Source organism: Lissotriton vulgaris, chromosome 1_1 (genome assembly GCF_964263255.1).
Source record: "Lissotriton vulgaris chromosome 1_1, aLisVul1.2, whole genome shotgun sequence".
Taxonomy (NCBI): Eukaryota; Metazoa; Chordata; class Amphibia; order Caudata; family Salamandridae; genus Lissotriton; species Lissotriton vulgaris.
The window spans coordinates 530,809,105-530,821,150 of NC_141685.1; positions in this window are offsets into that span (position 1 = coordinate 530,809,105).

Below are 12,046 nucleotides of genomic sequence, written 5' to 3' on the forward strand. Positions count from 1 at the left end.
AATGTTCAAGCGTCACGCCATCTTGTTTCCTCTGGCGTGTGACCCCCAGAGGATTATGGGATAAGACTCCCAGCATGGTTGCTTAGGAAAATGCTACATACCAGCGAGCTGTTGCCATTGAAGGTTGCGATGCATACTCATTCCAAAAATGGTCCTGGCAATGGTTCAAGTCCAAGAACTACTGATAGCTGTAAACAACTTGATGCTTCAGGTTCAAAATCTGACTATGGGAAATGCTTCTCTTCATCAGTCTCTTGCCATTTTACAATAAGGTTTTCTGGATCTTCCTCTGGCTGGCTTGGTAGAGTTGAAATTTGATGGTAACCCAAAGATGCTAAAGGCCATTTTAGATACCTGAAAGTCTATTTTACCTTTAAGTCCCACATCTATGCTTCTTACAGTTCTATGATGGCTTTATTTTTAGCAAAACCATCGCAAATGCCTAGGTCTCGGCTATGACTTTGGTTTCCGGTGCCAGTCCTCTCCTGGTCAACTTCGCAGCTTTCCTCGTCAAATGTAAACTGATATTCGATCACCAATACCATACATTCTCTGACCAAGAAGAGGTTTGATAGATCTCTAGTCCTATATCTTGAAATATAAGGGCCTGGTAAAAGAAAATTGACTACGCTTTTCACGCTTTTCCGGAAAAGGTTAAAGGATACACTAAATGATTAACTCACAAGACCTCCTTTCCTTTAAGGTCTCACAATCATCCAGATAGAAAGATGTTTGAACACTGAAATCAATCCTTGTTTAAAACCATGAGTTTCAAGGCTACATCTAATTCTCCCTAGCCTGAGATGAACCCATCTAATTGGGTTTTTACTAAAGGCCCTTTAACTAAGGAAGAAAGTACAAGTAGGCGGAAACTGAGGTTGTGTTTATATTGTGCTCAGAGAGGTCACCTTCTGAGTACCTGCACTCTCCCGGCTGTTCGCAGACCAGAGAAATCGGAAAACTAAGAAACTTATCACTAGTGTAGGGACTCGAGGCAATGAATAAGCAAACACCCCTGCCCTTTCCTCAGAAGTCTTTTAATTTAGCCTAAACAGCTGCTTGTGTCTGTTCCTACTGACTGTGGAGCTTTCAATGTATACCTAGACATTCAATAGGCCTCACAACACAACATTCAATTTTCTAAGAAATAATTAACAGTGCCTGTAGAAGCTGTGGATGAACCCCTAGTGGTCTCTGGCTTGGTGGTAGGGGAAACTCAACCTTTGTGTATCAGAATAGCCTCCCATTTTGAAACCCTCGCTTTTGAATCGATGTTATGTTACAGGTACTTATTTAGCACACGTACACCTCAAGGTTTCTTGAGGTACAGAACAGGTAACACAATCAAGACTTCAGGAGGGAAAGTACAACTAGTAAATATGCTTGCCTAAATAGCCAAGTCTTCATCGCATGTGTAAACTTCAAGTAATCTGGAAACAGCGTTAATTGTGTGCTTATATTAATTAATTGTGTGCTTATATAGCGCAGGAATCACTCCCGAAGGGGTACCTCCGCGCTTCGACCGCTGCGAAACCCTTCCTGGCTTCCCTGAGAGATGGTCCCTTAATGGGTATCTCCAGGGTGAGACCAGGCATCCCCGGCGGTCTGGTGGGGCCGTTAGTGAAGATGAGGCAAGCTAGTGCCCAGAGTTGCCGAGTGTGATCGCTGATCAGAGTGGGCACCGAGGCGAGAGAATTATCGAGTCCGCTGACCCTGGTCCAGAAACCTGCCGCGTCGGGAATCGAACCCTGGTCCCGGGCCGTCCTCTGCTCTCGGGTCTGCCGCCTCTAACCAGTGAGCCACACTACTTCACAGCGTTACTGAAAGAATTCCAAATAAGCGGAGCGTGCTCAGAGAATCTAATGCCACCCATCCTTTTTTTTTTTACTTGCTGATGGGGAGTAGATTCCGAGAGGAATTTTCCCTCACCGTTATCCTATTATTTAAGGAATTAACCAGTTAGCTAGACACAATCCCTAAATTAAATGGTCTACCAATTTACCTTTGAAACTTCTGAAGTTCTCCATGACAACTCTGCTCACTCTATCGCTCAGCTCCCTGAGATACCTGACAACTATCATGAGTTCTTTGATGTCTTTTGAGAGTCACCATCTGAACAGCTACTTCCTCACCACCTCTTTGACTGTACAACTGACATCCCAACTGATGCAACTGTTCACAAATATTTTTCCTTATCACCCCTGGAACGGTAAGCCCTAAGGGCATTCCTTGTTGCTAACTTGGCCAATGGTCATAGTTCGGTCCAAGTCCCCTGCCAGAGTTACAATGTTTTTCATACCTGAGAAGGGAACACCTGAACGCCGGCCCTTATAGACTACAGGAGTTTAAATCTGGTGACTTTCAAAGACTGTTACCCCTTGGCTCCTGTAGTGTCTCACCATAAAGAACTCAGGCAAACACAGTAAGTGTAATAATGGACCTTCTTTATTGCAGCGTCCTTCCTCTTCAAATCCCAACGGCTAACTGACCAGCTGCCCCTTGGGCTCCCAGCTCCTCCCTTTCTGCCCGCCCTCATCCCTCATGCGGGCTGGTCCTAGTGCCTGACCAGTTTGGTCACTGGGCACTCTCACTGCTGCATCGACATCATTACATCTCCCCCCTCTGTGAATAAACGAAAAAGAAAAACAAAATGGGCACCACGGCAAACAGCAAATTGTTCTTTCATTAGAATTCTTCAATGAAGCGATACGGTTTCGTGATCACACGCCTGGGGCGTGACTGGAGTTTGGCACTGTCACTCTCGGTCTCATCGGCAGTCTCCATCAGCAACTGACTGTCAGTTGGCAGTGTCTCTGGGTCTCTTGGCTCCAGTTTCGGTTCAGTCAGTAGCTCTTTGACCTTTGGTCCGCACTTCTTGAAGTACGTCACGTTCCTGGTAAGTCTCTTCCCGTCGGTTTCTGCAGTGATCATAGTTCCTTTTTGTTGTATTACTTTGAGTGGAACCTCATGATATTGGCAATCAGTCTTCCTGTGCTGCTCTTGTCGAGCCAGCACCCAGTCTCCTTCTTGGATTTGAGAGGTCGAGGCATGGCGCCGTTCATCAGCGTAGTCTTTCATTCTTTCCTTCTTCATCTTGTCTCTGGCCGCGATCTCCTCGTGATCAGAGTCGGAGTCCAGTTTGTGCGGTGCCATGCTCATCATTGGTATCCTGGTGCGCACTGGGCGTCCTAGCATGAGAGTGGCAGGACATTTGCCTGTGGTGGAATGAGGCGTATTTCGGTATGCCCGCAACACCTCGTCGAGTGCTGTCTGAAGGCTCTTTCCGGTGAGTTCTGCTTGCTGGATGGTCTTTTTGATCGTGGCCATGAAGCGTTCGATCTTTCCGTTGGCTTGTGGCCATAGTGGCGTGATCTTGCGGTGTGTGAAGTTGAGGTGCTGGGCAAAATCAGCAAAGTCATGGCTGTTGAAGGGGGGGTCCATTGTCTGACTTCACCACTAGGGGAATGCCCCATGCGGCAAAGACCTCATCTAGGATCGGTATGACACACGATGCTCTCGTGGAAGTACACAGTTGTGCGATGTGGAATCTGGAATACTCATCCATGATGGCCAGGACGTATTGGCCCGATTTGATTGGCCCAAAGAAGTCAATGGCAATGTGTTGCCAGACACCCTCCGGTAGTGGAGACATTTGAAGTGGTGCAGGGGGATCTGGACGACTCACTAGTTGGCATTGCGGACAGTCCTTCAAGGTCGTCTCCACCATCAGGTCTAGTTTTGGGAACCAGACTCTTTCACGGAGTGCTCTTTTTGTGGCCACTATGCTCCGGTGTCCCTCATGCGCTAGGTTGATGACCCCTTGTCTGAGTTGTCGTGGGATCACTATTCTGGTGTCTCGTAAGATGAGGCCATTCGCTGCTATCGACAGTTCATCATTGATATGTTTAAATGCCACCATTTCTTGGTTGTTTTGTCCATTGCTTGGTGTATGTCTCCAGCTGTTAGTTTGGATCAGCCGTTTCACCTCTTGCAGGGTGGTATCCATTTGCGTCGCTTCCCAGATGGCTTCTAGTGGAACAGCTGGAGGTCTCGCTTGGTTCACCACAAAGTGAATGTATTCATCAGCGATTGATTGTTCTGATTTGTCTGATCTGAGGGGGTGTCGGGACATGTAGTCTGCAGGGTTTGCATCTTTTCCTGGCTTGTGAATTATGGTATAGGTGTACTCTTGGAGCCTAAGGCCCCATCGCTCTATTCTCGGTGGCATTTTTGCTCGTGGGTTTCCGAATATTGTGATCAGAGCTTGATGGTCGATTATCAGTGTGAAGTGTTTTCCAAAAAATGAAAATGTGGAAGTGTTCACACGCCCAGACGACAGCCAAGCTTTCTTTTTCTGGCTGTGAGTATGCCCTTTCTGTGTCCGTCAGACTTCTGCTGGCATATGCTACTGTGTGCCGTTGGTCTTCTTCTCTATCATATTGCGCAAGGATGGCTCCTAGTCCTACAGGACTGGCATCTACTGTTATTTCCGTCTTTCTTTTTGGATTGAAGTATGCTAGGTTCTTTGCTGATTCTACAGTTCTCTTGATCTCTCGAAATGCCCCTTCACACTGAGTGGACCACTGAAAGGGCTGTCCTTGTTTCATGAGCATCCGTAGCGGGTAGCTTAGCGTGGCGTAGTCAGGTATATATCTGGAGCAGTAGCTGGCCATTCCTAGGAATGATCGTACATCACCTACGTCTTCCGGGCTTGATGTATCATTTAGTGCTGCTACCTTTTCTGGGTCTGGTTTCATGCCACTTCCAGAGAATAGGTGTCCGAAAAATTTTAGTGTTGGTTTGTGAAGTTCGCACTTATCTTTGTTGAGTGTCAGGTTCGCGTCCATCAGAGCTTGACAGACCTGATCTAGTGCTTTGTTATGTTCCTCAGTCATTGCTCCATAGACGAGGATGTCGTCGCTGTAGTTTAGGACCTATGGGATGTGGTGTATTGTTCTCCTGATGCCTCCTGGAATATCTCTGCTGCGGAAGACACTCCGAAACTTAGTCTTTTATATCTGAATAGTCCAAGGTGTATCAAGAATGTTGTGATGTATCTCGACCCTTCGTGCAGTTCTAGCTGGTGGTATCCTTTGTTGAGGTCCAGCTTTGAGAAAATCTTGGCTCCATTGAGGGAAGTGATCATGTCACTGATGTGGGGGCCTGGATGTCTCTCTCTCTCTATTGCCGTGTTGGGCGCCCTCATGTCTACACACAGATGGACTCTGTCAGTTTCTCCTTTCTTTGGGACCACCACGACTGGGGAGACCCATGGGGTTGGTCCATCTGTTCTCTCGATGATGTCGGCTTCCAGTAGGTCTTGTAGTTCCTTCTCCACGGCTTCTTGCAGGTGGAACGGGATTTTTCGGTGGTGTTGCGCTACGGGAGTGATTTGTTCATCTATGTGCAATTTATTTGTCAGTTCTTCATCTTTCCCAGGCCTTGAAAAAGTTTGGGGAATTTCTTGATGAGTGCTGGTTTGTCGGTGACTCTGAATAGGAGGCTCACTAATTTCAGTCGCTCAGCAGTGGCTAGGCTCAGGAGGCAGTCGGCTTCAGGCCCCTCAATGACATGGATGTATGCTGGTATTGTTCGATCTTCATATGACAGTTCGGTCTCGAACTTCCCAAGGCATGTGAGTGGTTCCTTGGCCATCCACGTATATACTTGTACGTGGGCATCAACTAGCTCTGGTGGTGGTTTCATGCGTTGGTATTCCGTCACTGGTAGATAGTTTAGCGTTGCTCCACTGTCTAGCACGAATTTGGCGTGGTGGGAGCCAACCCTGATGTCTAAGCGTTGGTATTCTTTTAGCTGATCCAGGTCAGCTACACGGTAGAGGTATTCTTTTTGAACTCGGGGGGTGGGCGATGGGGATCGAGATTCCCTTGATGACGATCGCCGAGATTGGTATATCCTGCAGGAGCGGCAGCTAGATTGTGACGACCCAGAGGATGAGTCTCGTCTGTCCTGGACTGCTCTGACATGATGACGACTGTTTGAGGGTGGGCGTCGTCGGTGTCTGTCCCCGTGGTCACTCTTCGGTACTGCCCCACAAATGCTTTCAAAATGGTTGTCTCTGCCACATTTTCGGCATTGTTGTCCTAGTGCAGGGCAGGCATCTGCATGTGGGAAGTCATATCCCCATCGGTAACATTTAAGTTGTCTGTCGGATCGTCCCTTCCTGTGACTCGTGTCTTTGTTTCCTTTGTGTGACCGGTGGTGATGTCTCTTTGATCTGGAGGAGCGAGCTCGTGGTGAAGATCTTCTGTGCTCTTGTCGCGATTGCATTCTGAAAACTTGTTCCCGTCTCTCACTTTTCCCGGTCTCCATCTTCTTTGCGTGTTTGTCTGCTTGTTCATCCACTCTTGTCATCTCCACGATCTCGTCCAACGTGTAGCTTCTTTTGAGTAATTTGCGTCTTAGCGGCTCGGAGAGACAACCTTCTATCACTCTTAGTCGCAGTGCGTCCTCAGTTGAGAATTTGTCAAAGTCACAGTGTTTCGCCAGTCGTTTCCGACGTGTTACAAATGCCCCCATTTGTTCACCTCTTTCTTGGGCGGCCAGGTTGAAAGTGTATCGCTCAAAGTCGACCTTCCTTTTGTGTAGGAACTTTCTGTCCAGTGCTTCACATACTTTAGTGTAGGAGTCTTCTGGTAGGTCTTTTATGAGTCGTCCACCTTCTCTGCCAATCAGGTTCTTGAGAAAAAGCAGTTTTTCTTTGTGGTCTGACACCTTGGATGCTTCCATGAAGTCCTCAAAATCCTCTATCCATTCTTGCCATCGTGGGCCCATGCTCCTGCCGGATTCAATGACAAGTGGTTCGGGGCGGCGCAGGAGAGATGCTATCATGATGCTCTCGGGCCTGAGTCAGGCATTGTACGCTTGTGGTTCCTGGCGGCTTTGCAGTCCTAATTCACTTTCTGTTTGCTGCTTTTTGTTGCACTCGCCAGTGCTTGTTTGTTATTTTGTTGCACTCGCCAGTGCTTGTTTGCAGTCTTTGTTGCACTCACCAGTGCTTTATTATTGGTTTTGTTGCACTCGCCAGTGCTTGTTTGTTATTTTGTTGCACTCGCCAGTGCTTGTTTGTTACTTGCCAATGCTTGTTTGTTGTTTGTCAGTGCTTGTTTGCTATTTCAGGCTCTTTGCCTGACTTCAAAATGGCCGCTGATGGTCCCTCGCAGGGGATTGGTCAATATTGCCTGACTTCAAAATGGCCGCCGGGAATCTCGTTTTCAATGAGATTTCAGTCGTTTCTGCTCGTTCCACCGCCAGAGTCACTGCTGCAGGTGAGGTTTGTTTTATTTGGCTTTTGTCGCCGGAGTGGGCTCCCGGTTGGTCCTTTTTGGGCGATTTGCTCGAGCCTCACACATGAGGCGAGCTTTGCTTCTTCTGCCGCCGGGTGGGCTCCAGTGGGCACTTTCCACAGCACGCTCGAGCCTCCAGACGTGGGGGCGAGCTCCGCTCTTACCGCCGCCGGGTGGGCTCCGGTGGGCACTTTCTTTACTTCACTTTCTTTACGGCGCGCTCGAGCCTCCAGACGTGGGGGCGAGTTCCGCTCTTTTTGCCGCCAGGTGGGCTCCGGTGGGCACTTTTTACGGCGCGCTCGAGCCTCCAGACGTGGGGCGAGCTCCGGGCTGGATATTTACCGCCTGGTTGACGCTGTAGCCATCCACACGCTTGTGGTTCTAATCCTTCGTCGCCAGTTGTAGTGTCTCACCATAAAGAACTCAGGTAGACACAGTAAGTGTAATAATGGACCTTCCTTATTGCAGCGTCCTTCCTCTTCAAATCCCAACGGCTAACTGACCAGCTGCCCCTTGGGCTCCCAGCTCCTCCCTTTCCGCCCGCCCTTGTCCCTCATGCGGGCTGGCCCTAGTGCCTGACCAGTTTGGTCACTGGGCACTCTCACTGCTGCGTCGACATCATTGCTCCCATAGCAGAAAATTTGGAAACTGTTCATGGAGCAAAGGTCTTCACCAAATTAGACCTAAGAGGAGCCTATCGCCTGATCCGATCCGGTGATTAGTAGAAAACAGCATTCAGAATACCTTTCGGACATTTTGAGTAAAAGGTGATGCTGTATGGGATGTGTGCTGCCCCTGCTGTTTTCCAGCTATTTGTGAATGCCCTCCTTCTCCAATCTGATTTCCAGGCAACACCTAGATGACATCCTTTTTTTGTTGACTCATTTATTAGGCTTTTTCTTCTGTACATGTGCATGTTTCTGATAAATGCATTACATTTGATTAGTTTCGCTTTACAATGAATCGTCATGCCTGGCATGGGCTAGCATTAGAATCATTCTCAATCATACCAAGATGCCCATCAATGTCAATATAGGTGAGATCAAACTGTGATCAAAGTATAATTTATCAGAGTCCGAGGAAGAAGCTGGGGAAGGTGACATGGTGTCGAGTCCCACAGTTCGGACCATCTCGGGGCCAGAGTCTGCTGGCCTCCTCCTATATGATATTGTTTCATGTAGGTTCTGAACGCATGCCATATTGAATCAAATTCATGCGTTTTATCGTGCATTAATGTGATAACTTTTCCATGGCATACATTTTCCAGATTTTGTCCCACCAAAAGTGAATTGAGGGAGTGATTGGTTGTTTCTACACCCATGCCAGGGTCATTGTAGCCGCTTCCAGCAGGAGTGATAGGAGTTTGCATATGGGCATGGTAGATGGGAATATGCTGCTGTCCCTTGGGCTCTCGAGGAGGACCACAAGTGGGTCAAGTGGGAGTGTAATGCCAACGATGTTCTTAATATGTGAGAGTTTTCTGTCTGATATATCTGAATCTGTAGGCATGTCCACCAGATGTGGAAGAGGGTGCCTCTCAGCAGTTTGCGGAGCTCTCATTTATTGGATGTGGAGGATTGATACCATCAGGTTAAAGGTTTATAGGCGTTGTCTTTATATTGAACCATTATTGAGGATTTGGTCGCCGCTGACATATTTTTTTCCCCGGTGGCTTCGAGGATCTTTTTTCTTAAATGTTTCCCCCAAGCCTGGATGTAATTGTGTTTGGGGTTAGTGTGTAGCTCTAGAAGCGTTTTCTGTCGCCATCTGATGCCTTTCGAGCTTGGTGATTGACAAATAGGGATTTCAGGGGGGTTCTATCACGGCCTGGTAATTTACTGACCTGTGGCAACTTTGCCCATTTTAGCAGCTGGGATATTCTGAAATGGTCTGATTCATTTAGTCCCCAGTCCGTTATGAGTTCATGCCTGGTGAAGAGTGCCTGATTTGCGTATTGGTCTCCTAGCAATGGGGGGTTACGATCTCGCAAGGTTTTGGATCTGGCATCCTGAATGCCAGATAGGAAGTCGGGGTTCTGTATTACAGGGGTCAGTGGCGATGGATATGTGATGGAGCCCTCCTTTCTTATTTGTTGCCAGTGTTCTAGTAGTATGGCACAGCCACAGTTCTCTACCCTGTAAGACACTTTGTGACAATGGTGGGTTCACCCAGATCGGCAGTGTCAGTCTGTGTAGGGGTATCAACCTCTGTCAATCGCAATAAGCGGAGGTATCTAGAGCATATTAATTCTCTGAATTCTGCAGAAAGCAGGGCAACAAATGGGCACCGGAGTTTCCTGTAAGAGTCACTCTTGGTGGTGATCATAAGGGTAAGTTTCAGCTAAAATAACCCCTGTTCACGCCCTTGGTAGCTTGGCACGAGCAGACAGGCTTATATCAGAGGCAGTGAGTAAAGCATTTGTGAACACATACAGTAACCCAGTGACAACACTATAGATGGGCACCACACAAGTTGTAGTATAAAAATAAGTATTTTTATATAGACTTAACACAAGACAACAAACAACAAAAATCCACAATACTGTACTTTAAAAATGGTAGAAATAGCTTAGTTTTCTTTCGATGGTAAATGTAACACTTTATACTCAATGTACCTTTGCATGCGTAACGCTGTACAACAGAAGTGTTGCAGGGAAGGTGATGCGTCAGTTCCTTACACGCAAGAACGGTGATGCATCGGTTCCCTACTGTTGCTCAGGGGACAGTGATGTGTCCGTTCTTCTCTGCATGGGAGGTGATGCCTCGGTTTCTTACTGCTCTTCCGTGGCGATGCGGCGACTCAACAAATCTTCTGAGCCGCGACAGGCCCTGCGACACACTTCTCCAGTGATGCAACAGAATCTGCTGCAACAGCGACACTCTTCTCCCGTGATGCGAGGCTCTTCGGTGATGCGATGCGACAGCGGCAGCGATGACACCCTTCTTCAGTGATGCGACTACAGCGGCTGCGGCGACGACACGCTTCTGCGGTGATGCGACGGCGTCTGCTGCAAGGGCGACACTCTTCTCCGGTGATGCGAGAGGATGTACCAGGTTACAACGCATACTATTACAACTACCTACCGTTACAACGCGACCATTACAACGCATACCATTACAATGCATAGCGCTTTGAGGTGCTGGAAAGTGGTAAGTATAATTTACTATTCTAACTCCAGTCCCCGTGGACCCTAGGGAAGGTGTTGGATAGTAAATTATACTTATTCCCTATCCTAGAGCGCCCCCCAGCGCAATGCGTTGTAATGGTATGTGTTGTAAAAGTTGCGTTGTAATGGTAGTGCGGAGTAAAAGATGCGTTGTAACGGGTGTATACTGATGCGAGAAGCTTCGGTGATGCGACAGCAGCAGCGGCGACACCCTTCTTCAGTGATGCGACTACAGCGGCTGCAGCGATACGCTTTTCCGGTGATGCAACGGCGTTTGCTGCAACGGCGACACTCTTCTCCGGCGATGCGAGGTGCTTCTGCGATGCGGCAGAGGCGACCCCCTTCATCAGTGATGCAACGACAGTGACTGCGGCGGCGTCAAGCTTCTTCTTCGTGAGTCGCGCTTCCAGCTCCTTGCGACACGCAGTCCCTCAGAAGGCCCAGCAGAACAGCAGGCACTTCAAAATAAATGAGGGAAGCTGGTTGGTGAAGTCTGTTATCCCTGAGACTTCAGCAGGAGGCAAGCTCAATTTTCAAACCCTTGGAGATCCTTTGCAAGTTGATGAAAGTAGCACAAAGTTCCTTTCTCCTTTCTTTGGAAGTCAGGCAACCATTGCAGGCCAATCCCCCAAGCAGCACTCAGCTTAGGGATAGTCTCCTTCAGTTTCTTTCTGGTTCCTCTACGCATCAAAGGTTTTTCTTGTTTCGGAAAAATGATCTAAATTTCTGGGGTCTGGGTCCCCCCTTTTTAACACCTTTTATCTTTGTTCTCTGAAGTCCAAACCAGTTCTGGTCAGTCCTGGAGCACTTTGTTGATAAGACTCCTTCTTTCCTTTGACAGTGTGGGCCAGGGACATCCGATGCACCACAGGAGGTGAAGCCAGCATTGTGGAAGGCAGGCACAGCCCTATTCAGGTCCCATGTGCTCCCCTCCCCTCACTCTACATGCAGATTGGTCTATTCAGCCCTGTGCTGACCCACCCTGTCTCCTACAATCCCCCAGCCTCTGTCACTCAAACTCCAGACAAGGAATGCACAATCTAGCAGAGGCAGGCTTGGATAGTTAGGCAAGAATATACCTACTTTCTAAAAGTGGTATTTTTAAACACAGAATGTTAAAACCAACTTCGCTAAAAGATGTATGTTATCGTTCTGAGTTCAGGCATACTAAACTCAAATTTCTACCTAGTTTCCTGAGTCAGTTGGGATTATAATATGTTATAATCAAACTGCACATTCTGGCCTATGGGGAACAGGTAGCCTTGCAATAGTGAAAAACGAAAATGGCTGTAATTCACTATTCGGACATGCCACACACATCAGGGCATGTCCTACTTTTTATCTACAATGCACCCTGCCCTTGGGCCTACCATAGGGGTGACTAATATGCAGAAAAGGGAAGGTTTAGGGACTTGCAAGTGGGTCCTCTTTTCCCAGTCAACTTGGCAGTACCAGACTGCACACAGGCTCTGCAATGCAGAACTGAGACAGGCTTTACAGGCTGCTTCCTTGGGTGGCACAACCAGTGCTGCAAGCCCACCAGCAGCATTTGGTTTACAAGCCATGGGCACAT